Source organism: Corvus moneduloides, chromosome 6 (assembly GCF_009650955.1).
Source record: "Corvus moneduloides isolate bCorMon1 chromosome 6, bCorMon1.pri, whole genome shotgun sequence".
Classification (NCBI taxonomy): Eukaryota; Metazoa; Chordata; class Aves; order Passeriformes; family Corvidae; genus Corvus; species Corvus moneduloides.
The window spans coordinates 11,199,172-11,226,976 of NC_045481.1; the positions used below are offsets into that span (position 1 = coordinate 11,199,172).

The 27,805-nt window shown below is 39.7% G+C and overlaps 1 long non-coding RNA gene across 1 annotated transcript in view; it reads left to right on the forward strand.

Moving 5' to 3' along the window:
• Positions 1-27,805, forward strand: part of LOC116445149 — a 274,986-nt gene that overhangs the window by 27,969 nt on the left and 219,212 nt on the right. Inside the window, exon 2 of the long non-coding RNA XR_004240674.1 lies at positions 2,267-2,386. This is a non-coding gene — a long non-coding RNA (uncharacterized LOC116445149). The remainder of the gene's footprint in view (positions 1-2,266; positions 2,387-27,805) is intronic.

The following is a 27,805-nucleotide window of genomic DNA, read 5'->3' on the forward strand; positions in this document are numbered from 1 at the left end:
TTATCTGCCAGTGCTGAGCATAAAGAAGAGGGGAACTGGTCTCCTAACTGTATGAAAAGAATGTATGAACAGGCATAATATTTTCACTTTCCTGCCATTACAGCTGCTGCTTTTATCCCAAGAAAATAAATGATCAGTGCAGATAAGGTGATGGCTGAAATTCTCCATATGTTTCCATAGATATGCAGCTTTCTGGCAGAATAGCACAATTCTTTGTGCAGGCAACTGAATCACCAGAGCTAGTGGGCTAGATTAATGTGAGGAATTATATTTAAATGCCTCTTTAGTGCTTAGGATATCTCTAGGTGTCACTGGCATTCACCTGCCTTCCCACCTGCCTTCTCTCCCTCTATGCCAATAGTTTCTGGGCTAGCTTCTGCTACTGAAATACCCATAGAACCTACCAGTCTGTTTCTGAGTTTGTGCCACCTGCCTGTGTCCTGACCACATCAATCTCTGTGGGGTTCAGCCCACATCTTAAAACTGAGGGAAATGTGTTCTCATCCTCTTTTCTGTCTTGCTTGTGGTCACAGAAAAAAAGTGTGTAGAGAATATGTATAATTTCATCAGAAAAAGGCCTGTTTTGTGGTTTTGAATCAAGCATTCCTTAGGGTTCTTACCTTTCAGTCAGGAGATGTTGGGATTTTTTGCCTGCTTTGGTGAATTAAAACATCTTTTTGCCAGGAGAATGATGTAACACTATCCAGGGCTGGGGTTTTAGTATTTGGTGCCTTTCTACTTATGTTCCTGCTGAATTTTCCCTATGCAGTATCTGGAGGGGTAAGAAAAAGAATGGTGTCTAGAAAATCTATCTTAGGATATTTACTACAGAGGAAGGAGAGGTAGGTCTATTCATTGAGACTAATAGGCATCAAGAAAGAGGAATAGTATTTTTTTAAAAAAGGACGAAAATAAAAAGGTGTGTGTGTCTGGATGATGGGTAGGACAGAGGGAACCTGCTGTGCCATCTTGGTGGCTGACTTTTTGCTGGAAGATGTAGGTTAAAAGTCTCAGCAGAGGAAGAACAGAAAACCAAGGCTGAGACTGAGCCATTTATGAGTGTGTATCTGTGTGTGTGTGTGTGTGTGTAGGCAATCTTATACTGCACTTGTCTTTGTGTTTCCTACTGGCTGGTTTAAGCAGCTTCCTGTTTAGTTTGCTGGTGCCTGTGTATCCCATTTCAATGTGCCTCTGATTGATTTATGTGTTGCTGCCAGCTTGAGACAGCTGATGTGGTTATCACCTCTAGCTGTTTACCCCGCCCTAAAGAGCTAAATAACTCCAGTGGTTCAGCAGCTGGTTTATGAACAGCTCAAATATCAGCTCAGGGAGAGTGAGGGCAACACTTGGGCACAGTAAGCTCACCAGCTGTCCGAGGCTGAGCCGTCTCTTCTCGTTCATGTGAGCCAGTGTCCCCTCACATGGCACAGGCCAGATACAAAGCAGTTCTGTGGCCAGGTGCCCTTTCGAATTTAGCTTAGATACACAAGAAATAAATTTTATAGTGCTGAATGTAGTCCATCTAGTATAATTCTTCTGAATTAAAGTGCCTAAACTCTGTGTATAATGAGGCGCCTCATCTGCAGATGATAAATTGGGAAGTACTGTTAAGACTAGGAAAGCCCATTCGGAGTATACCTGGAAATAGGCACCTCAAGAATGTCACTTGGAAAGGAGGACATCAGAGACTGGGATTCAGTTACTTAAATATGTCTCTGCTTCTGGACCTGTTTTTTAGATTCTTTTCATAACTCTAAGTGGAGAAATGACAATATAGAGCATTTCTAATGACTCAAATAGGCTGAGTAATGGGGCATCCCAACCTGTTCATTCCTGCCCCATTTTTGCAGTTGCCTCGAACTTGCATAGCAAAGGGTGAAGTTCCTCTTAGGTACCCAAATAAAAGTTAGTTTCTCTAAGTGTTCACCTACTCCCTAGTGGCTTTATTGCAGTATGTATCTAGAGTCCCTTGACTTAGGGTTCTCAGCTTGGCATTATGATTTAGAGAGAGAAGATGGATGAGATGTCAATATTATCAATTGCTCTGGGTCTCTGGGACTCTGGGAAATGTCTAGCTGATACAAACTGTGTAAACAAATCTCTGTGAAAAGCTATTTTAAATTAGAGTTTACACAGTTGAGGAAAAACTTTGGTTTCTTTTTTCTGTCCGGGTTAGAATGACAAAGGTAGATACATATAAATAATGTTTTTCCTTGGAATTTTTATCTAGTTATTTTCCATTTCTTTCTCTTTTTCTTGTTTACAGTCCCCATGCTTATGTAACAGCTCTCAAGAGGAAGCTGCTAACAAGTCCATCTGATTGTTTGTGCCAGCTGTTTTAGTGGAGGCATGCTGGGTGCAACTGAGCTCCACCTTCATTTTTGGGGTATGTTATACAGTGACAGCATAATATATGGTTCAGTCAGACTGATAGCTGCTTAACCTCTTGGTACTCTTTTCATTAATTCTTTCTTGGATCAGTTATTGTGTTTTGTCTGTCACAAAACTGGTTTGAAAACTGCCCTGGGCATGGAATGTGTCATTCATTTAAACAACATCAAGGCACACTGTTCATGTTTAATTATTACTTTAATGCAAGTGCTAAACTGTTTTCAGTTACATCTAACAAACATGTTTTCTGGGACTGGTTGCTGGCTGACCTCGAGTAAGGGCATGTTAGGCTAAGCCTTGAAATGCTGCATCAAGCTGTCATCTCAAATAGAAGTGAGCTCGTTCATCCTCCTGTGAACTATCATATAGATGAACTGAAGGAAGCAGGATATATTAACTGCCCACCACAAAGGACATTGCAGTGTGCTGATTTATGATGAGAAAATTCTAGAGTAATCCTATTGATGATGCTTAAAAACATCTGTTCACAGTGTTGCAGTAACTAAGCTAGCAATACCATGTAGTAGATGAAAGCCACCTGTTGACGAAATCTTTAAAATTGATATATAAATATTTCTGTTGGTGCTGTTGCGTCAGTTATTTTTCAGGATATCCATTATGGCATGTCACATTCATTTGGAAATGGTCAGAACATTTATAGTCCCAGTTTCAGCAGAACATGAGCATGTGATCAATGCTCTTGCTTTCAGTTGCTCAAAAAACCAGTTTGATGCAATGATTAGAAGTGAATGTCATGCTAAGTTACCTTTAATGACAGAGAGAAAAAGTATCTAAGTAGAATTTTTTTCGGAATAAGGTACATGTAGAAAGCAAGGTCTAAGCTTTGTCTATTCGAGAGATCATTCTAAAAGATTAAGAAGAAACCATCACAATACCTAATGACTTGGTAATGGTAGGATTTGCTGGGTTTTGACATGCTCCAAATAAATTACTTCTGAGCAATGGATTTTGGGACATCCACAATCACTTAATAGGGCTGATGCATTCCAATTTTAAACTAAGTCAGAGGGCACATCCGCTTTAATTGACCTACCATTCACCCTGATAACATCATTACTCTATCTTGACTAATATAATGACAGCACTCCTATAAAGATGCAGACCTGACTTAAAATTTCCTACAGGCATGATCCTAAGGCTTGAGAGACTTGTTTGTTTCTAAGTAACATCTGTTGGGAAAATCCATTATATCTGTCAGTGGATTTGTTTTGACATCTGAGACCGAACTTTCCCAGGTTCTCCTTTTTCCTTCCGTCCTTCCTTCCGTCCTTCCTTCCGTCCTTCCTTCCGTCCTTCCTATCCTTCCTATCCATCCTTCCTTCCTTCCTATCCTTCCTTCCTTCCTTCCTTCCTTCCTTCCTATCTTTCCTTTCTTTCCTATCTTTCCTTTCTTTCCTATCTTTCTTTCCTATCTTTCCTTTCTTTCCTATCTTTCCTTTCTTTCCTATCTTTCTTTCCTATCTTTCCTTTCTTTCCTATCTTTCCTATCTTTCCTATTTCTCCACTGAAATGATGCTCATCACTATCCTTTCTTCCTGTCAGTGGCAGTGAGAGCAGACAGCAGGGTTTGGCTTGACAAGTACCAAATGAAGCTTATATGTGCCAGGAATGTCTGCCCATGTTAGTGACAGCCACTAGCTTACCAGTTATTGTACCAGACTCTTTTGAAAGAGAACTTGTAAGTGGGAATGACTGTGAAACCAGTTGTCTTTTGCTGCCCTTAATGTAGAACCATTAAGAGCTTTAAAATTTCAACTCAACTTTTGAGTTTGAAGAAAGCTCTCTTTGTACATTTCCTGGCCCAGAGTGCTCTTACTTCATGCTCTTGCCACGGTACTCTGTTGGTTTGTCGTGGTTTAAAGGAATAAATCCTGTTTTAAATTTCCTTGGTTTCTTATAACAAAGGGCTCTGGAGGAAAGAAAATCTTTTAATCCTCCCAGCAATAACCTGACACGACCTTCTAAACACACTATTAACTCAAAAATATTAGCAATATTTTGTAGCTGTCTTAAGAAGAGCTTACAATAGAGATGGACCAAATATTTAGAAGAATCATTATACTTTGTTCTGAGGAAATTAGTATCCATAACACAATTAAACATTTTAAAAGGGCTAAATGTTAAAAACTATTTAAAAAGCTAGGCAGTAGGGTATTGTTCAGTAGCACTGGCAAAATACAGACAGTTTTCTGCATGGTCTTTCTAGGCTTGTGATTTCCTGACTGCCTTAGCACAAATTACTTGCATTCTCTGTGTTCTTTAGTTACTCCAATCTGTTTTTCCTTTCCTTCATAACTCCTTAGCTTTCAGAAGATGTTCAAAGCTTTTTTTTAATATGCTCAATATGAGATACTTCTTAGACGATCTGCAGGAGGAGACAGTGTTCTGCAAACCTGGTCTCTCTGCTATGTCAGTGGGCTGCCAAGAGTTGCATATAGCTTAAATATCAAATAGGTGTTTTGTAAAAATTGAATACTGTTGTACTAGTGTAAGTACATAAACCTAATTAATTTGGAAAGAAACTTATGACAGTAAAGAATCACAAATGTAAAAATTTAAAATTAGGTATCCAACACTATACTATGACTAGGGGCAGAGAGAGGTACTGTAGTGTGGGATGCATAGTAGAAAAATTCAGAGAAAAGTCAGTAGGAAAAGATAGAGGAAAGAAATTCAAACTTGTTTTCTGTCTCTTGGGTTAAAATACCTGTATTCAGAGATAAAATAGGGGTTTGGAGCCAGAAGTTTTTTTGTTTCTTTTATGTTTCTCAGGTATGCATTTTGGTATGCAGCAAGTAGCAATTTTGCATTCCCTCATAAAAATACTTGCTAAATCCTGCAGCCTTTAGTCAGTCATTCTCCATTATGAATTTCTATTAAATATCTGATCTAAACCTAATCAAGTCAGTGAGAGTCTTTCACTTGCTTCAAGCACAAATTATGAAATAACAGCTAGACCCACAGAGGGACATGGGGGATACGATGCCCCAAAACAGGATGTACACAGGTATTCCCTGCTGCTGTGTTCCAGCTAATTGCCTTGGAGCCGGTAATAACCATGCTCTCTCTTGAGAGGAGAGCACTCCAAGGGTGGAGTTCCCACTTTGAATTCAGATTTGAACCCAGATGAGCAGTTTGAATGGAAGCATATGCTTGGTGCCAACTCCTCCTCCTGGTGTGAGAATATTTTTGGGTCAAGAGGTAAAACACAGAATCAGTAAGGTTGGAAAGGACCTCTGCAGGTCCAACCTCTAGTCCAACATCCCTGCTCAAGCAGGGTGCCCTGCAGCACATTATTCAGGACTGTGTCCAGACAGCTTTTGAATATCTCCAGAGAAGGAAACTCCACACCCTCTCTGGTCCATCTGTCCAACACAGTAAAGAAGTTCTTCCTTATGTTTGGGTGGAACCTCATGTGCTTCAGTTTCTGCCCATTGCCTCTTGTCCTATTGCTTGGCACCACTGAGCAGAGCCTGCCTCCATCCTCTTGTATAGTACAGAGTGGTATCATGGTAGAAGTGTGGCAGGAGCAGTCAGGTGTGAATTACCTGAGTCTTTGGTGTCCCACTTTTGCAGCCCAGGCCCTCTGTCATGGCAAAAGAGAATGGCTGGCACTCTGGAGGCTGGAGCAGCAGCTCCACTGGCTATAGTACTGCTGGCTCTAACACAGCACTTCCCTGTTGTGGCCAGCACAGTGGCTGTAGTGTCCTTGGTCCCAACCACGATCAGTCCTCCAGCAGCAATCACTTTTCCCCAAAATCTTTTTGCTTTTCTTTGAGGGCTGTACTGCTGTGTTCACTAGCCTCTGCAAACCCCTCTCTGGACTGTCTTCTTATGCTCCTGCATGTTTTCTTCTTCTGACAAGAAGTAGTTTTTATAACAAGCAAAGTCCAAGTCCTGCTTCTGCTTTTGACTCAGGCTGCACTGCCCAGTTCCTCCTCCAACCCTGTCATGCTGATGCGTACTTTAGCCTGTAGCTTCTATTGTTACATTTATTGCTAAACAAAAGGAGTATTTTCTTGCTCCCTCACTTAGACTGAGAAGAAGATAGTTATGTCCACCAGCTTCCATGAGCTTTGTGGCTGCTGGCTGCTCAGAAGGCTTGCTTGCTGAGCACCACCTCATCTCCAGCAAGGCAGGGTGCAAAAAAGCCTGATGGCCTGGCAAATTTGGTAATTTTACCCAAGCCCATATGGATCTTATATTATTCATGGTTTCTGATGGGCTTCATATTCCTCACTGATTTAGTGGTTGACTTGTGATGTTTTTCGATGAGTCAAATCTCTGTAATAGTGACACTACATCCATGTGTGTGGTAAATGTGAAAGAAAACAGATGTCTATAAAAATCACTGAGTCTGATTTGGAATGATGAACAGTATTGTGATTAATCGTAGCTGTACAGCTCATGTGTAGTATTTTTAAAGGATGGGATGGAAATTGCTTGTTTCATACCTATATGATTTCTATTTTAATATTTGGACTCATTCAAATAAAGTTATGTATTGGACTATTTGTTTGGGGAGAAATGGCACAATTACTACTGAGTTTTGAAACTTCTAGTACAGTCATGCAACCTTGAATTGGCTTCAACATTGATTTTTCTCCTGGCAATATCTGCCCAGTGCTCATATGTAAAAGGAAACAAACAGTAGCCAATGAGTAAGTGTCAGCTACAAATGTGGAAAAAGAGTCCAGCAGTCGCTCCCCAATAGATTTCTCCCAATAAAATGTAAATGTTTTTAGTGTTGTTCTTATAAGTTGCCTCAGACTGAAGCTGAAACATTTGCTGAACTCTAGATTAAGGACAGAGTCCTAATGCAGATTTAATCAGACACTCTGAAGCACAGAGTTACAAAATTCCTGAGATCGGAAAGCAAAGAATTTCGCAAAAATAAGTATCAGCCAAGTCCTATTCCTGTAAGACTGGAGGCTGAATAATGGAAGAGCAGTGGCAGAAAGTAATAGCTGAACACAGAAAAATGAAAGGTCTGACCCTATGAACTAGCTTTAAGGTCATGAACAGGATCTTACAAAATCAACACAAATTCATTACTGGAAGAAGCTAGAATAAAATCTTAAACACAGGGCAAGTGTGATGAGTCAGATCTGGTCAAGTGGTGTATACGTGCAAAATTCTGAATAAAAATAATCAAATTAACATGCAGTGAAGAGAGAATTTCCATAATGAAGCCTGTAGTTTCCTGAAGAGACTTCTCTAGATTGCTAAGAATGGTTTGGACAAGTCACAAGACAAAAGAACTCCTGTTTTTTTGCAAGGTTCCATGTGCTCTGTAACAGGATTTTGGGATATGGAGACACAGTTTGCAGTGCAGATATATTGTTTTGTTGGATTGCTTTCTTTGGTGTCAGGACTGAGGATCTCTTATGTTCTGTGGAACCCTCTTAAAACCTTGTCCTCTGGCTTAAATAAAGACTATAGAATGTTCTAAGTGCAGTAATGAAGATCTGGGTTTTGTTTCACAGGAGTACATAAGATGTATGTTGGTAAATGGACACTGAGCATAGGTGTTATATATCTTTCATTTTTTTTTTACTACTTTTTGAAAGACGATATTTCTCAGAATAATGTGAGAAGGCTTGGAACACTGATTTGTTCCTGTTGGAAAATCATTCTGCAAATGACTCCAAATTGCAGTAATTTAGAAATCTTGAGATTCTTTCTATATTTGGATTTGTACATTCGGCAAGCTTTTAGTACAAATATACGAATCTTTGGTAATTACTTTAATTCTTGAATAGAACTTTAACTGAACTAAGTACATGAATGTACCTTACAGGGCTCAGGCTTTGTGAGACGTTTCTGCTAAATCGGCTTATGAATTTCCTTTTGATGAGCTTAATTGTTGACAGATTTTTCAAAAGCCAACAACAGCTTGCTTTGCTTGCTAGTATTCACATGAACTGGATAGACTTGTGAAGTCCTTTATGCAATTTGCATAATATTTTTCTTTTATTGTAAGATGAAGTGAAATCCTTTGCAGTGAACCTAACAATGTTAGACATTGTAAAGACATCAATCTAAATAAAATTTAAAAACCAGAAAAATTACCCTTCCAGTTTATTCTTCAACATCTCAGAATATGCGCAGCTAGAAAAAATATACTATTTTTAAAAAATATTTTTCCCTCAGAGTACTATTTAGAAAAAGGTCCCAAATAATGATGTGATCTCTTAACGAAGATATTATGAAGATATTTTGCTAGTTTCTTCAACAGACCTGTAAATTGATTTTTCATTTGAGATCCCTCAAGTCAGAATACATTAAATATGCAAATCTATTCCTTAAATCAACAAAACGAATAAGCCATTTTGTCCATGCATGTGAAACAGATAGATAAATTCTATGTCTTGTCTACCCAGAAATTTTTGTTGTTAGTGGTTATATTCTGGAATTTCTGTCTTTGAATTCTATTGTCTGGAAGCATAGGTGGGAAGAGAAATGTGAGCTAAGCAGTAGGATCTCTATCCATAATGATGGTTGTGGATGTCTGAGTGAAGTGAAGCATGTAGAAGCCTCAAAAATAACTGACCCTGTTTTCCTTCAAACATTTCTGAAGAATTCTGTTCCGTTAATAATCCCCTAAAAGTAATAAAGACTGGGATCTGTGGATTCTAGCCAAATGAGGCCACATCCTACAGTCCTTGCTTTGTCTTACTAGAGTAAATTTCCCATGTACTCATGATAAGATGGGGACTGAAGATTGAGCAAGGATGGCATGATGGGAAATGGATTGTCACCTCTGAGACTGCGTTTGCAAACAGCTGGAACCACAAATGAGCTCAGTGTTTAGCAAGATGGAGGATGCCAGCATGAAACTTGGAAGTGCCAATTTTAATTAAAAACTTCATTTCCAAATCAAGTTCCTAGTTAACAATGGGTGGGAAATTCTCCCCACAAATAAGCTTTCTGAATGGTGTATTGACTGTCAAGATGGGTACAGCTTCTCCTTCCACAAAAGTCCTGCTACCGTCATCTTCCCTGTCACCTCCCCCGCCAGAAGAAAAAGACTACATTGTTTGTGGAATGTCTTCTGGTTCATGTCCTGCATTTAGGCCAGAAAAGCCAGATTTTATTTTGTCCTCCCCATCCCCCTTCCTTCATTGTTAACAATGGAGTGAATACATGAGATTAACATGGCTCTTGACATGGCTTAGTTATTTGCCATTTGGAAACTATCGATTCTCCAGTTGTATAATTGTAAGAGGGAAAAAAAGTATAAAAAGATTCAGTCATTTTCTGTTTATTCCAAAGACAGGGAGAACAGAATACTAGGGGGGGAGATGGGGAAACCAACAACAAAAACCAAATTAGTTTAAGAACCAGCATGTTCCCCTTACTTTAAGGAACACAGTAAACATTTCAAAAGTGCATGCCAGCTCATTATCTAACCCAGTCTTCACTGACTTCATGAAAAACAGCAGCAGTTAAGCAATGTTTGCCAAAAGCAAATTTGGGTACATGCGTTGCTAAAAAAATGTGACATCTGCTCTGTACAGGTTCCTTAAACTGCCACACAGTGGCAAATCAACATTTCATCATTATAATTTCTCTCTCTTGTTTAGTCCTTTCATGATTGCTCTTCTAGTCTGTTTTGATAATTGTTTACCAAAACTGTGGTATGATGTATGATTTGAATTGTTAGCCAGAAACAAACCTCTGCAAGCATTTAAATATGCAGAGATACCTTTGGTTAATATAATCTCAAATGTAATATCTGTTTGCAAGTATCTTTCTTACAAATCTTATTGTTTAAAAAAATCTTAAATGGATGTGGAATATTTATGAATTCCTTTTTCAAGATTTAAGATTCAATTTGTCATTAATTTCATGTATTTTTTAAAACTTTGTTTTCTAGTCAGGAATAATAGGTATCTTTTTTGGTCAGTTTGGTGTGGCATTTGCAGTTTGCAGTTACATTGTTAAAAATACTGTGACAAAGTATTTGAATATGCTTTATATTCAAGTATTGCCATTTATTCTGATAACAAATGATACAGCAAATTTCATTAGTTGTTCCTTATAGATAAGCTACCCATTCCTTAGTAAATACATGCCTCTGTTTGCTCAAAATACATAAATTTACAAATATTTTGAATCATATTGAACTTTGTTTCCTCTGGGAGTAACTCTTATTCAAGAGAAAGGCAAGCATCTATTGAACAATTGTTTTATTAAATAGCTTAAAGAAAAGTTCCCTTCAGAAACCATACAAGCTTTTTCCCAGAGTCCTCACATTTTCTGGTGTGCATGTTTGGGTCCTGTGGGCATTGATTTCTTTCATCTTAAGTCTCTGCCTTCAAAACGATCAGGTCATTTTAGTAAGCTTTATTTTGCTTTGGAATCTACATACTCTTCTGCCATATGTTTAAAATTCAGAGTTGCTGTGCAGCTCTAATCATTAGTTATTCTATTCCACATATAGTACATCATACTCTTACTTTTTTATGAGTAAAGTGTGTTGAAAAATGCTTGTTTACTTGTTTCTTAAATATAGAGTTTCTGATTTTTTAATTATTATCTTTAAAAACCAGAAACCCTCTGATTCAGAATTTCTTAATGAAATGGGGAATTCTGTTGGTAGAAAACAATGCCACTTGCTTATGTTTTTGAAGCATTTATCTCATTTTCCTGTGGGGAGTAAGAAAACAGCTGGTGAAATTAGGATTTCAAAATGGGAAAAAAAATTAAATAAACACCCATTTGACATTTTATCAAAAGCTGAAAAATGCTGGTAAAATTTATCTTTACTAATTTTCCCCTTTTTCAGAAATCCCTCTTGTTACTGTTGAATTTGTACATCCCCACAAGGACCGGGTGACAGAATGCAGATTAGATTTTCTTCTTTTTCTTTTTCATGGGGGGGATGTGTTTGGTTTTTTTTGGTAGTTATGTCCAAACCAGAGTATATCAATATATTCCAGTATTTATTTCAGGCTTTTCTTTGTGAAGCAAAGATTGCTTCACTCCCATGGTGTGGTTACTTCAGTCAATGCAGTGCAACCTGGGAAGGATGCTGACATGGAAAATCAAGGTGTTACCCTTTGAAAGCAGTTTTTAAGCAACAGGAGGAAGAACATTAGCATTGTCAGTCAAAACCTTAGCTATTAGTGTTAATGAGGGAAATGTATAAGAGTATAAGGGGAGCAATACATGCTTGTACAAAAGGTCTCAGCACATCTTTCCTGATAGCAGCAAGCAGAAGGTGCTCATGGAGAAGCATAAGAAGCAGGGCAAGTACAGAGTGATTCTTCCAGCTTCTGACACTCGGCAGTTTTGAGACTCCCTGTGCTGAAGTTCCATCTTAAGCATTGTTTTTATGAACCACTGAGTGCGGAAGCAACAATAGGAACAATGGATCACTGTTCAGCATCAGTGGCAACTGCACTTAGAAATAAGTTACAGTGCCACTTCAAAATGCTTAACATGGACAACAGAGACAGAAGAGCCAGGAAATTATGGTAGTGCTAAAGCCACACCCATGGCCAGAGGCAACATCTCAGCTCCTCCAAGTTGTGAGCTCCTTGGGAGCTGAGAATCCCTACCATGAAGAGAGGTAGGAGCCAAGCTCATCGTTATATAATGCAGCAACTTCTGCCCATGTGGTATCTTAATGGGATATGGTGTCATGTTCCTCAGCGCAGGGGTTCCTGCCTGTGTGTTCCTGCTGAGATTTTTTGTTTGGTGAAAGCTGGCTGACTTTGCCTCATACCAAAACATGATGCCACCAGTCACCTGATCTCTTGAGGTTGGCTTCTGCATTCTCTTGGAGTTACTGTCTCATTCTCTAGTTCCTGTTCAAGGATCTGCCTCACGTAGGATGAAAGCAATCCCATGTCCTTTCCTCTGGCAGGCCTCTTTGTGGTCTCCCCAATAAGTAGCTCTGTGTAAGACATCCGGCACAATGCTTGCCCTAATATGTGATCAGCTGCATGTTTATTTCCACAGTAAATCATTTGGAAAATGACACAGTCTGAAGAATAATGGGAATTCAAAATCTGGCTCCAAATTTCCTTATGAACCCTTCTGCTCCTCTGCATCTGCAGAAAGGGACAGGTGGGTTGCTGCAAAGAGCTTGGCAAGCCGCTCCTCAGCGAGCCCCACTGTTAGTCAGTCTCTTGACTCTGCATGAGGCAGTGACTCCTGCTGAGTTCCTGCAAGTATTTTGCATGCAGCACTTCTCCCTGCAAAGTGGCAACACACTAGGACACAAAATAGAAGGTCCTGTCCTGGTATGAGCCCTGCGCAGAACAGGAGGGCAGTTGTGATGGATAGGAACTGAGCTGTATTGGTGTTGTGGGTAGTTCCTGCTGTGTTTTGGAGACAGAATGTGTATGTTTGAAGTTTACTTGGGGGTGCGGGGTAATGTGCCAACACAGGTTTTTGAACAGTTCCTTGGGGCACAAATAGCCCCATTCATTGCAGCAGATGGCTCCGAGTGTAAGCCAGCTGCTGGACCATCGTCATCTGCATGTGCAGCTCTTCCTTGTTTTACTTAATTTTGCTCTCACAAAAATATCACTGAACTCCATGTAAATTTTGCTTGGGTAAGGACTGTGTTAAATCATCAAAAAATGTCAGGAGCTGAGACCAGAGAAGAATGAAAGTTGTAACAGTGTCCACAGTAATAACAAATGAAACGAGTTTTTACCTGTCACCTGTCTCCCTTTTCCTGAAATTGGGATGTTGTGAATGGCAGGTCTTGTTTTCTTTTGCAGTACAATTATTTTTACTACATCCTTTATCTGTGTCTTTTGGAAAGAGCAAATAAAAACAAAGCTTTGCCTCACATTTTTGCTTGAAGATAAACTGGAACATTTTAACAGAGTAACTCTAAATAACTGTTTACTTTTGCATTGATCAGGGCCAGTACTCAGGGCTACAGCTACATGGCTAAACTCCCATATTTTTTATAAGAATTTAGGGGTCAATGTTTTTGAAAGTGTGAGAAGGATGGCATTGATGCAAAGCAGGGGGTATGCTGCCCACTTTGCCTGAGAGAGCTGCAAGACTGAAAATACAACTGATGTAGGTCAGTCCCAGGGAAGTGGCAGGGCACAGTCTGTGAGTTACACTGATACATGCAGTTGTGTTAAGAGAGTTTTTCTGTATTTTTTTTTTCATGGATAAACTTTTACTACCTGCTAAATTTAGACTCTTAGGCGCATTTCTGTGAAGCCAGAGCTGAACCACACCCTTCAAATGTGAAGAGCTGTTGCATTAAATCATTGTGGTGCTCAGAGGGCTCAGTCAAATGAGGACAAGATTGCAGGCAGGTGCAATTTCCTTTTAGAAAATTGATAGATGGTGCTTCTGTATTTTGTAATGTTTTGGTTTTAGGCTTTACAAAATGCAGCTTGCATTCTGTTATAACTAGTAACAAATCACACATCTGGAACAAAGAGGAATGTAGCTGAGCAATATATTATATTTATCTGCAATCTGGTTCAGATCCCTTGGTTCCTTTCAATTTTAACTGTGCAACAAATGTACTCCCAGTCTTCATTTTATCACTTGTTATAACGTTTAACAAAGGTCATTGTGACCCAGAGGAAGCTTAAGAGGAAAGTGTTATGGTGGATCTTGGAAATGAAGTTTGACTATGATGACGGTGGGAATGAAGCCAAGCCCAGCTCTTCTGTGTGTATTTAATTTGTTCTCTTTATTTTTCCTTATGCCAGGCTGGATTCAATCATGGAGCCACATCTATGGATGAGGCAGAAATGTTCAGTAATTAGTACATCTTTCTTCTCTGAAGCCTTTTTTCAAAAGAATACTTTAAATAGTTTACTTTTTCTGTGGTTGGATTGTTGAATTAATAACAAAAATGCAGCCACTGTTGAAAAGAACAGTCTTCCAGTGAATGCCTAAAATATTTAATTCTGTGCTTAATAACCACTATCTTGTCAAATCTGGTGACAAACTTTCTTTTAATGGGGATTTCCTTGCTCAGGTCACTAAATTCAATGCCATAATGTCCTTTTATTTTTTAATTCGGGATTTTATCTGTTTAGATTTTGCCTGCTTAAAGGCTGTCTGATTAGGCTGATGCAAAGGAAATGATTTTTTGTGGTTCAGAAATGCCAAAGCTATCCTGATTTCCAAAATATTCAGATATGAATAATTGCTCATATTATTAAAATTTATTAAAAATTAAAAATTTCAGATAGATTTGTGCTATGCTTTGCACTATTTTTTGCAACAGTAGAGAACCTACCCATAAGGTAGGCATTTATGTATCTAGCCACATTTATAGGTGCTAGTGCTTCTGGGTACAAAACACTCAGAAGGTTCATTTCTAAGAAATTATTAGAGCTTTGGTGTATCACATACTTTAAAAAAGCTTTCCCAAGTTTTTTTAAATGGCAGTATCATGTCTTGCATGGTTTTTTCACATGCAGGTGTTTTCCTGACTCTGTAAGACACCACGGTGTTGTGTTTATCAAGTTGTTTGTGCTCAGATTTTACTAATTTATGGATTACCGTACTGTTGCATTGATTATGATTTCTGTTTCCTCTGTGGAAGAAATAACCTGCAGTGCCTCAAAAGAATGCATTCAAGAACATGGCATACATTAATTATCTTGTGTCCAGTGAAAAATGTTCTTGTTTTCTCCAACTGCACTCAGAGCACTTTCTCTGTTTTTCTGTTATTGTTCCTGTACTGAAGTAATGTTTGTGAGAGGGGTTGGCACTCAGATGTTGGCATTCAGTTTTTTATGCTGCGCCCATTTGGTGTAAATATCCTGCATTTCTGTGTTCTTTCATATCCGAAAATATATATACATGGATTACTGATTTTCTTCCATGAGTTCTCTAGTGCTATAAATACCTGAGGGTTTACATCTATGCAAGCTCAAAAGACAAGATCTAAAAAGTAACCATACAAGCTCAGATGAGCTTATCTGCTAATAAGCCAGTTTTAACTTTTTTTTCTTTTGGTGAAGGTAGGAGTTACTTTTGCAAAGAAAAGTCCTTCAGTGATTGTGTAGCGCAAAGTATGTAATTTTTGTTCTAGATGCAAATATTCTTGTTTTGCTTCTCACCGCATAATATACATCTTCTTGCATAGGAAATGCACATACTGCTATTACTGACTTCGTCTTGTAGTGATATTTCAGATTGAAATTGTATATTTCCATGTCTTTCTGTGATTACATTCTTCCTACTCATGCACTTAGTTCTGATCATTATTGTATATTCTGTCAGTGGAATCCCAAAATACCTTTAAAAAGACATTAATCACATTAAAATTTGTTACTGGGCTGTTCACAACAGCTACAGGACATGTGTATCAAATCACAGTGTATTAGTAATGCGTTTTCAGTATGCTTTCATTTCCTACCTCCCTCCTACCATTGTGTGTTGAGCTACAAAAACAACTGTTGTCTCTAATCAAAGTAAGAAAGTGTAGTATTCATAGTTTCAGGATGCCATGAGCAGTGAACAGTACATTTCCTGTGGTTCTGTGATTAGTTTGTAATAAAGTATATTACAAATGTAGCTCTAATATTGTCTCTAGTTAAAAAAAAATGAAAAATGTATCAGGGTCTTTATTTGCCAGAAACACACTGAGTAAAAGTTTAACTATTGTGTCAAGGCTATCTTCTCAACAACACAACAGGCAAACTGAAGTGAATTAGAGAACAAAGTACAAATGTGTTTGCAACCAGCATTTCCATAAGATAATTCACATTTCACTGTGTACTTATGGGATGCCACTGTGACACTTGGTTGATGTAACATGCTGAGTGGATAAGGGAGGGGGAATCATATTGTAGCATACTTCCCTCGTGGACTCATAGCCCTTTCCTACATGTTACAAAATCCAAATCCAGCTAATTTCTGCCTGTTTTAAGTCTAATTACCCCTGTTTCAAACAGTGCATAAAATTAAAAATGTTAGAATTTCACTTGTGAGTGAACTGCCTTGTGTGTTGGCCATTCGGACCATGGTAGTCAAGGTGGCCATCTCTCAGAAGTCACCTCTGGTCAACCAGAAAAGTTGCTGTGTAGTGAAGAGACTTTAGGGACAAATCTAGGCCCTGTTAAAGTCAATGATGATTTTGCTGTTGACTCTTATGGCTTCAGAATTTGTAAAAATTATTTCAATGTGTCCAAAGATCTGTTTTCTCAGAGCAATATGTCTTCTCCAGTGGCACTTTGACCTGGGACTCAGGATGAGGGAGTTTGCAAAGGGCCAAGAGCAGCTGATTGAAAACTTCCTTTCTGGACCATAGAAACCGACAGGCATTTCTGAAAATATCAGTAAGAAGATGAATCATGTTATCTGGTATATCTTAGAACTTCTGATTAAGTATTTAAGAATTTATCCCTAAATATGCCAATTCTTTTAACTAAATGACACATCACAACATTGGTTTAGAAGTACAGTCATATTTTATGATTCTGTGGAACAAAACCCTTTAAAAACTTGTAGGATGATCTAAATACAATTTTAAAAAAATTTGCTATTATTTTAAATGCCATAACAATCACAGAAGAATTTTAATCTTATTAAGGAAATATATTTTTAAAAATATTAATACTTTGCTTCTGCTCATTAAAACAGTATTAAAACAAGGTGGAAACGTGTTTGTAGTTAACTACCAGAAGACTTGGTGTCAGAAGAAATGTCACCCTGTCTTGTCCTTTTTAGGAAGGTGGCCTCTGCCAGATGTAAGCTCAGAAATGGCAATTGCCTTTCACATAAATGACTAGCAGGTTTATCCTGGCTTTCTCTGGGGCCATCTTGACTTTTGGCAAGAGGCAAAGAGCAGGACTATAAGAAAATAGTAGTTCTCATGGGAACAGTAAAAATATGTTGGTATTGTTTAATTCTTTCATAACATGCTAAATTAATTTATTTGTTGAATCTTTTAAAGTATTATGCCATTGGGGAATGTGTTTTTCATATAGCAGTCTTACAAATATATTAAAGTTTTAGGGAGAACAGTCAATGAGTAAACACTGCTGGTTATCCACGTTGGGTGACTGGGAGACACAAGACTTTATTTTTTGCTGCTTTACGTATTCTATAGTTATTGGCATCAGTGCAAAGTGATCTTATCTGTACATTTTGCAATCTTTTTGCACAGACAAAGACAACTGTAAACATGCAGGATGGTGGAGTAGTGGATTCATGATGTTCATAAATTCTTGTAAAGCACCCTGTCATTATACTTATCATTTAGTAGATGCTTTTGATTTGGTGGATACTTTTGATAGCTTTCATGTTTGGTTCAAAATGTATGGTTCAGCTGTGTTTCTTCCAAGCCACTGCTTCGATATGCTTGGGACTAGGCCATTAATTTTGAGACAAATTAAATTTAATCTTCAGTTAATTCATTGTTTAGTTGGATTATTTTAGTAGGAGAACCTTATTATTTAAGTTGAAGGGAAACATATTCTCTGTTCAGGATACCACAGGTGAAACAGAATATCTCAATTTTGTTACCCATTGTTCTATTGATCATTCATAAGGCAATTCAAAATCCCAATACTGCAAGAAAAACTAGCTTTACAACTGTTTTGAGAGATATAACATCAGAACCATGTATACTGTAATTGGTTCTCTTCTGTTTATATGGAGCACTTTTTGATCTCTAAATCTCTACATGTTAAAGAGGAAAAAAAAGCCAAACCAGATTTTTCCCAGATGGTTCACTGTCTTTGCCCGTTACCAGGAGCATCTTCTGTTTTCTACCATACATCCTGGCAGGTATTTTGAAGAGAGAAAAAGAACAGGAGCAACTGAAATCGTCTGGAGCAACTGAAATCCTCTGGAGCTGTCCAGTTTTTCCAGATACCCTCTATCTGTCCATTTATCACCTGTAAGACATTTCTGTGGCTTGCCATACATGTCTAGACGCAGAGAAAACCAAGGTATCAAACATTTTTATAAATACTGCAAATTTCAGACTTAACCTGTGGATCCTTTATTTGGAAACAGAAAGAAGTTGATGCTTTGACACAGATCGGCAGGTTTCCCTTAGAATCAGTGGATCTCTGCCAATATATGCCTTGCTTCTCATTTGCCAAATCCCTCTTACTGAATCCACTGACTATTCTTTTCAGCAGACTTAATCTTTTTTATTTCTTTTTGGTGTTGTCATGAAACGAATGTAGCAATAGTGAGAGTCATAGAATAGAAGTTATATATTTTACAATGAAGGCAAAAGAATCTTATAAAGTAACAGACTGAAATTAGAAGGACCTATTCCTTATGCAGGGTTGAATTTAATTTCTGATTTTTTTTCCCAGACAATTAACATACTTACTTTCCTCTACCAGAGCTGATAACAAATATGTTAGCCTCCATCTAGAAATTTCTGAGTGTATTAGCCACCAGCACAAGTCCATGGCAAAACTTGGGCTTTTTAATTTTTCACCCAATTCTTTTCTAATACGTTCTTGCTTTATCACCATCTTTCCTGCTGTTCCAACCTTTGACCTGGAAAGTCATATCCAACAGAAGCTTTCTTCTAAGTCATCACTTTCAGATCTTCATGCCTTTCTTTATAGAATTATCTAAGATCAGCCATTCTCCTTTATCCTCAATTATCCAGATGTCTCCTAACAAATGTGAACTATTTTGCTTTGGTTTTGTGGTCTTTTGTATTTTCAGCTTCACCTTCAGATGTTATCTCCAAGCTGGGCTTCTAGTTTGCAACTGAAGCCAACCTTCATTTCTAGTTTTTTATTTCAAGCAATTACCTTAGTGCTTTTCTTTCTGCTGCTCCTAATGCTTGAAAAGAATTTCCTGTAGCCAGCTACTAAACAAATATGTAGTCTTACTCTAGACCCTAAAAGCTTTCTTTTTAGATTTTGGGGTGGCTAAAGAAAATCTTTGCAAGAACTAGATCTGTAGTAGCTGTTCCTTACAGATTGGACTACCTGGTGCTGTGTTGTTGCCTTTGCTATTTGTTTCTTACCCTTTCTATGCCCATAATGTAATTTCATTGGAGCAGGGTATGCATGTTTTTCTCATGTTGCCACGGTGCCCAGCACAAAGAAATCTTCATCCCTAAATAGTGTTACTAATCACGAAGCAAGGTTAGATGAGCCACAGCATGTTAGGAACTTTCAAAGTGCCAGTTGTCACTGATTCTGGGCACATGTCCTGCAGGAGACATCAGTGTAGAGAAAACTCCAGTAAACATCTGCTGCATCAGCTCCTGTTGGAGGAATGATAGATGAATATGTCACTGAACACTTGTATTATCTTCAGCTCTAGGGTTTTAGGTCATATACAAAAAGAAGTTAAAAAGGACTGTGGAAGCACACTGACAAAATCTCTCACAACAGAACTGTGGGTTCTCTGAGAGACAGTCATCTGAACATCTGGGAAAAAATGGTAGTGGGATTACTCACAACTTCAGCAGGAGCTGCTGGAGAAATCCTGCAAAAATGTAGGTAAGTATTCAAAATATAAGAAAAATGGAGTACAATTATGTTGCAGTGGGGATCCTGCAACACGCATATATCAAACCAGGAGTCCCGTGGAAAGGAAATATATACGGACAGACAGATTCTTGATGGCTGTTTCAGAGATGTTTATTTCTCCAGCCGCATGGCCGGGGCTCTGCCCAGGAACTGTTCCAGTCACGGGACCAAGGGTCCTTCTGCCCGCACAGGGAACACAAACCAACCCATGGGAACGAGGCTGAGCAGGGGCAGGGAAGCCCCGTGTCTGTGCCCTCAGGGCCCCTCTCCCAGGGCTACACGGCGGGGGAGGGACCCCAACACCTCACCCGTTTTATTTTAATAAAAGGAGAATGAAAACAACTGGATAAACATAACAAGAACAGTTTCAGAACAAAACAAGCCACCCTCCTGAGTCTTTAAATGTCCAAACAGATTCTCTGGAACATCTTAGGGCTGACAGAAGGGAGACAGAATTCTCTGAGCATGCTTTGTGGGGAAACTGAGGCAGGAGAGGGTTTAACTTCTTCCCTCCCCCTTTTCATCCCCCACTCGGCATTGGAAAGGGATTTTTGGGGAAACAATTGGCAAAAGCATGGTTTTGTGAGGGAAACCATGGATGAAAAAACGGATTGGGAATACACTGGGGGTAATAGGACATAGGGTAAAAGGGAAAGGTGGGATTAGGAAAGGGAGACTGTAGGGGGGACTTACAATGGAGATACTGTCTAACATGACTACGATTTTTTGCATATATACTGCCTTTTACAGGAACACCATCAGGCCCAGTGACCTGCGATGCTTGTAACCCTTTTCTACCTCGTATAATTTTGAATTGCACCACCTCTCCATCTCCCAAGCTTGGGATGTATTTTTCAGGGTTATTCTTTTTAATAGCAGTTCTATGCACGAATATGTCTTGCTGGTTGTCACACCTTGTTATAAAACCATAATTTTGCTTAACATTATACCATTTTACTATCCCTAAGGTCTTAGTTACTATGATCTTTTTCCGAGTGGCTGCTGTTTTTTGTCTCGCTGCGTCTTTGCTCTCTCCTTCGGTCGCTCCCGTGTTGGAATTGTCGGGGCTGCTGGTGCCTGCGCGCTCTTCCCGGGGTCGCGTTCGGGGCTGCGTGGGCCGGGCCGGGCCGCGCCGCTCAGTTCTCCGTGCGTCGCCTCCTCTGGTCGCAGCTTCGCTGCCGCTGCCAGGCGCTGCACCCACGTCTCGGCCGGGCCCCAGAGCGACGACTCCCCCGCGCCCTGCTCCAGCGCATGTTTCGGTTCGGCGTGGCTCCGTCTCGGTCGGGCATTCCCGGGGCTCGCTCCACCACACGCTGCACGCGGCCGGGCAGGCACCGCCGGGTCCCGCCGCTCCTCGCTCCGCCACCGACACTGCGGCTCGCGTGGCTCCGCCCGCACGCGGGAACTGCCTCGCTGCTGCTCGGAGAGCGCTCGGTGCACGTGGCCTGGGCCGCACGGTCCCCGAGCCAGGCTTCCCTTCGCCAGGACACAGCTGACATTGCTCAGCAGTCTCGGTAACTAAATAATATTCACGAAAATATTCTTCCATCGGCATATATTTTGACTCAAATATTAACTGTGTCCAAACGGTTTTCCAAAAGCCCTTGGTAAGAATTAAATCCCAAGAAACATAGAAAAAGTTCTTAAACAACCATGCCAGGAAGTGTTTCAGTTCTTTCTGAGCTTGAATCAAGCTAAAATTTACAAATCGTTGTTCAAGAATCGTTTTAAGTTTAAGATAAATGTCCATATGCGGCTCTGAGAGCCAAGAGTCTTCCCACGGTTCCTCCATAGTTTAGATACGGAATAGCAAAGCAAAACCAAGAAGAGGAATCCAAAGTTTCCAGGGTTTACTCACACAAATCAGTCGCTTAGGGATCGGGGATCGTTCTGCTCTCAATTCTCCACCATTTGTTGCAGTGGGGATCCTGCAACACGCATATATCAAACCAGGAGTCCCGTGGAAAGGAAATATATACGGACAGACAGATTCTTGATGGCTGTTTCAGAGATGTTTATTTCTCCAGCCGCATGGCCGGGGCTCTGCCCAGGAACTGTTCCAGTCACGGGACCAAGGGTCCTTCTGCCCGCGCAGGGAACACAAACCAACCCATGGGAACGAGGCTGAGCAGGGGCAGGGAAGCCCCGTGTCTGTGCCCTCAGGGCCCCTCTCCCAGGGCTACACGGCGGGGGAGAGACCCCAACACAATTAGTATTAGATAATCCTTAGCATGACTGGGGATCACTACTGTTCAGCTGATGAAAAATATGTGCTCTAAAAATGACAAAGCTAAGCTCAATATCAGGCTATGCTGCAGGGAACCCAGAAAAATGTCCCCGTTTTAAAGATACGAGATGACAATTTCACTCCATGTTTTTTCATTCCTTGCTGTAGAACCAAACTCCAGGTCTTTGTAATAGGAATGTTACCTGCAGATGAACTTTGTGTTTTTGTAAATAATAGATGCTTTTATGCCCAGATTTAGTGGTTTTTTTGCTACCCTGAAAAATGCTCACCTGGGGATAAAACCTCTCTAGTGCTAAGACCAAACTGATTCAGGAGCCTGAAATCCAAAGGCAGTATCACAAGAAATGTGGAGGTGAGATACTGAGAAGAGAAGCCATGGGCAAAGGATGCTGAGAGGAAGAAAGAAAAGATAGAAGACAACTTCTCAACTCATCAACACTGATGAGTTGAGAAGTTGCTTTTCTGAATAAAGGGAGCTAAACAGGAACTTGAATACAGATGGCAAGATGTTACAGAAGATGGGAATAAGTGATAATAGGAGAGGGAAATGGGAAGAGTATGGTTCTTATTTTTCTTTCCTAAAATGTCTATTTCTAACCTTTCAAGGCCATGATAATGAACTTCTGTTTTGGGTAAGCTGCTGCAAGTCAACCTCTTTCACTGGTAGTAAATCCTCATCTTTAGAGGAACATGTCACTCTTTCTACAAACAGTCATAAAGTGTGTAATCAAGCTCTCAAGCAGTAGCACACTTGAGATCATAACAACATGTATACTTCTTCAGGAACATGAATCTTAAATTCACTGCTGGTATTTTCCCGTGGTCTGGAAAAGCAATGGCTAAAAGGAGAATTTGTTTTCTCAAATTGTGGAACAAAGGGTATGATGTTGCAGAGTAAAACACATTACTTATATTCCAGAAACTTTAAAAATGCTGTAAAATACAAAAGAAAACCACCCTTTCCTCAGGACTTGCAAAGCCTTTGCATTTGTTCTGGTTTATAATAGAGTAATAAAATTGTTTAGGTTGGAAAAAAACTTGATGATCATTGAGCCCGGATGTTAACCCAGCGCTGCTAGGCTGGTTGTTCCTAAGTACCACACCTACATGTCTTTTAAATACTTCCAGGAATGGTGACTGCACCACTTCCCTGAGCAGCCAGTTTCAATGCTTGACAACCCTCTCTGTGAAGAGATTTTTCCTAATATCCAATCTAACCCCCCCACTGGTACAACTTGAGGCTATTTCCTCTTGTCCTATCTCTTTTAGCTGGAAGAAGAGACTGATCCCACACCTGGATACAGCTTCCTTTCAGGTAGTTGTAGACAGCAATAAGATCCTTCCCGAATCTTCTTTTCTCCAGACTAAACACCCCCACAACCCTCAGCTTCTCCTCATCAGACTTGTTCTCCAGACCCTTCTCCAACTCCACTGCCCTTCTCTGGACAAGTTCCAGCTTCTCAATGCCTTTCTTGCAGTGAGGGATCCAAAACTAAGCATGGAATTTGAGGTGTGGCCTCACCAGTGATGGGTATGGGGGGGATGGTCACTGCACGGGTCCTGCTGGCCACACTATTGCTGATACAGTCCTGGATGCCTTCAATCTTGGCCGCCTGGGCTCACACTGGCTCATGTTCAGCTGCTGTCAACCAGCACCCCCAGGTCCTTTTCTGCTGGGGAGATTTCCAGCCACTCTGTCCCCAGCCTGTAGCCGCTGCAGGGGTTGTTGTGACCTAACAGCAGTGATGCCATTATGGTTTTTGTCTTTTCTTTTATACCCCTGTTATACCTTTTTACAACTTCTTATTCTTAGTGCTTTTGCCTACATTCTTTGACTTGTTTGTTCAGCTAGGAGACTAAACATTTTAGAAGCTTCATAGGTAGGGGTTAGTGTGTCCCAGACCCCAAGGTCCTTTCCAGAACACATTCTGTAAACTAAGGTAGAACCATCCAGGGGAAGGTGCTTTGGGGGGTGGCTCATTTGAGCCTCTTATTGGGGAATTTTTGACAGATATGCTAATTAGTAAGACCTATAATGTTATACCAGATCTTTTGGGAAGCATTGTGGTGTGCATTTCGGTGCATTCGACCTGGATGTGTGCACCTAAGGATCCTTAAAATAAATACCAAGGTAAAATCCCTTTCCCCCTTCTAACTATGTTTGACTCTTGATTTTGAGATCAGGAAAAGGCATCAGTAGGACCCAGAACTTGGCCTTGTTGACCCTCACACCATTGGCCTTGGGCTATCAATCCAGCCTGTCCAGATCCCTCTGCAGAATCCTCCTGCCCTCCATCAGATCACACTCCTGCCCAGCTTGGTGTCATCTGCAGACTGAGGGTGCCCTTGGTCCCCTCATTGATAAAGCTGTTATACAGTACTGGCACCAACACTGAGACCTGGGGAACACCACTGGTGACTGGCTGCACTGGATGTAAATCCAGTCACCACCACTCTCTGGGACCAGCCATCCATTCAGTTTATTACCCAGTAAAGAGTATGCCAGTCCAAGCCATGGGCAGGCAGTTTCTCCAGGACAATCCTGTGGGAAATGATGTCAAAGGCTTTACTAAAGTCTAGGTAGACAACATCCAGAGCCTTCCCTCATCTACAAGTGGGTCACCTTGTCATAGAAGAGATCAGGTTAGTCAAGCTTGTCAGCTTAAGTTCTTTTAATTTAATGTTCCTTTTATTTATTTTTACTCAGTTTTTATTAGAGCAATAAATTTTTCATGGGCTTAAGAAGTAAACAAGTCTTAAACCAACTAATTCTTTCTAAACTGTTCTTCTTGACTTAGCTATGAAAAGCATGAGCAGCCCTTTGAATGCAGAGGGAAGCTAACACCCCTGCTGATTGTCAGTTTGTGATGCAGTGAACATCAGTTGAATTGTCCTGAATGACTTCTATGGTGGTATTATAGTTTAAACAGAAAATAATCAAATACTTGGGAAAGAAACCCCAAGAAACTGTAAAATGCTTTATTAATGTTAAGACTTAGTCACTAGGAGCCATCAACAACTCAGCTTTTCCCTTGTGGTATGTTGCTTGTCAGAACAGTGCAGACTGTCTCAAGCAAGTCTGAATCATAGGCAATCTGCACAACATGATAGGGAATTGACTGTCCGTATATTGGCCTTTGGGAAGGATGGATGTCTTAAAGGTTGTTTGTCTCCAAAGACATTGCAGAGAATGAGTCCGGGTAGGTCCCATGACTGAAGCAGGGGTATCTCTGAAGCTTTGTTTTTTGTCTCCCTTTTATTTGGGGAGAGCTTTGGGTTCATTGAGATAATCAGGAAATAGAAGGGAGCAATCTCTATCAACCTTGGGGATGTCGACAGGTAAGACTAGATTTTCTAGCAGTGTGCAAGAAGAAAAATGGCAAAGGGAAATATCCTGCCCTCATCTCCTTCTCCTTGCCAAAACCCACCACCAAAACCAAGAAATACTTTACAAAGACCAGGATCAATGTCACTGTTTATTTCAAGCTACTGTTAAGAAGCTGTTATTTATTTAAAACATCAAACAAGATTGCAAAATCATGAGCATCATAATCAGCAAAGGATGTTCTCGTTCTCCTACCATAACATAAACCACAGTATGGCAAATGAGCAGAAGCCTGCAGCAATCAGGAAAACTCAAACCTTTGCTCTTTGTTCACAGAGGTTTTTAAGATAGAGCTCATAAATATTGAAGCTACCCAGGACAGTGGATGAAGGAGTTCACAGTGTCATTGTCTGAAGTTGGCTCTCCCTTGACTACCCCCATAAATCTTTTCAAGTTAGATGCAGAGAAGACTTGTGCATGCAGAAGATTCTTTCATTTTATTTGGTGCCAGCCAATAGTGTGCAAAGTACTTATAACATGACAATGATAATTTACACATTCTCCTTCATAATAGACATAGTACCTGTAACAGTAACCTAATTCCAAGTGTAAGGAAAGTAGGAAGGAAAAAGTACTGTATTTTGTACCCTCATCCTGTTTGTCTTGTACATTCGTATGCATTTTGGGTAGAATTCCATCTTGGAAATGATGCCTCTGTAACAGGCTAGAAAAGTAACTGGTGGAGGAGTTGAGGTCCTGCAGGACTTCAGTATAAGTTTGGGAAGAGAGGTGAAATGTCATTCTCACTTTAACAGTCCTGCTGGTTAGAGCCTTTAGACTTTAGTGATGAAGAAGGGAAAATGCCATTTGGTTTAAATAGGCGGTTTCTCTGTATGCCCTTTGCTGTTAGTTTCCCTTGTTTAGTGTGTGGGTATCATACATGACAATGGGAAAGAGAGAAATACTTTAGAAAAACAAACAAACAACTCCTCCCTTTCTCAAAAAAAAAAAAAAAAAAAAAAAGAAACTGTGGTTGTAAAACCACAAAAATTGGCATTGAGGCTCCAAGGCAAGTGTAAGCCTTGGAATTTCTTTTAGCTCTTAAAAAAAATAGTCCAAACCAAAAAAACCCCAAAGCACAACAACTCTCTTTCCATGGAATCCAGCTTAATGATGCTCCCCCTACTCCCCCTTTTTTTAAAGGAGGATTTGAAAGAATTTATTTTAAGCTTTGGCTTAAGTCTTATTTGCTGCTTTATGTTCTATAAAGCATGTTGATTTTTTTTTTTGGTCCTTGATTTCTACTTAGAAATTTAAGAAAAGCCAACTGCTCTGTTACTTTTTTCCCGGTGATTTCCTGGATATCTCAGAGGATAGGTATTTGTTTCTTTGTCAAAAGAGCAGCAGGAGTGAAAATGTGGATTCTTTAACAAAGAAAATCTTAATCAAAGCCTGTGTTAGTTGCTGAAAAAATAAAGAGTAATTTAAAACAAAAAGAAGAAACAAAGACTTTAGAATAGTCTCACTTTCGAAAGAAACGAGTAATTTATTTTCGGCAGTTGTTTAGTTTTCACTCTCTTGACTTTGTAATATGATGTGGTCAATCAGGAGAGTCATTGACAGCAGAATTTCTAATACAAAGGGAGAAAAGTAAGGAGAAAGAAAAACTTACACAGATGGCTAATATTTAGAGGAGCTGTTCTTTGTGCTTCCAGCTCTACATGGAACACACCTGGTGACCCTTTTGCGCTTCAGATCCTTGTTAGGTGAAGTATGGCTGAGAACACTTATGTTATTTTTTGTCAAAGTGCACTGAAATACAAAGATGCAAAATTCTACACAACTTATTCTTCCTTTGTGTTGGAGAAGTGGTATTTGATTCTGATTTTGTGTGACACAACCCTATTAGCTCTTGTTGGCACTTGAAGTATACATAGTAAACAAGTTATATTAATGGGAAAAGGCAAATCTGATTATTTAAAATGGTGTTCAGTAGATAATTTGGTTTGATTGTAGTGAATAAATTAAAAAAAAATTAGATTCCTTGTATCTTGTCCTTTTGAAACATCTTATTCTTGCAGGTTATCTAGGGGGTGGAATATAAAAAATTACTTTTTAAGTTGCACCTCTGGGGAAGAGGACATCAGTGAACAGTTTTAGAAATCTTGGCCAATAATCAGTTGTGGATGAGAGTGGGCATGGTAGGAGGAGTAATGCAGGGAAAAGTGTATTTCTGACTATTGATGATGCTTTTCAGTGTGAGCTGATGAGAATCTGCAAACATTGAATGGGGCAACAGTCACCACTGGAGGCCAAACAACAAAATCATCCCTCATAAAATGTGATGATTCAACT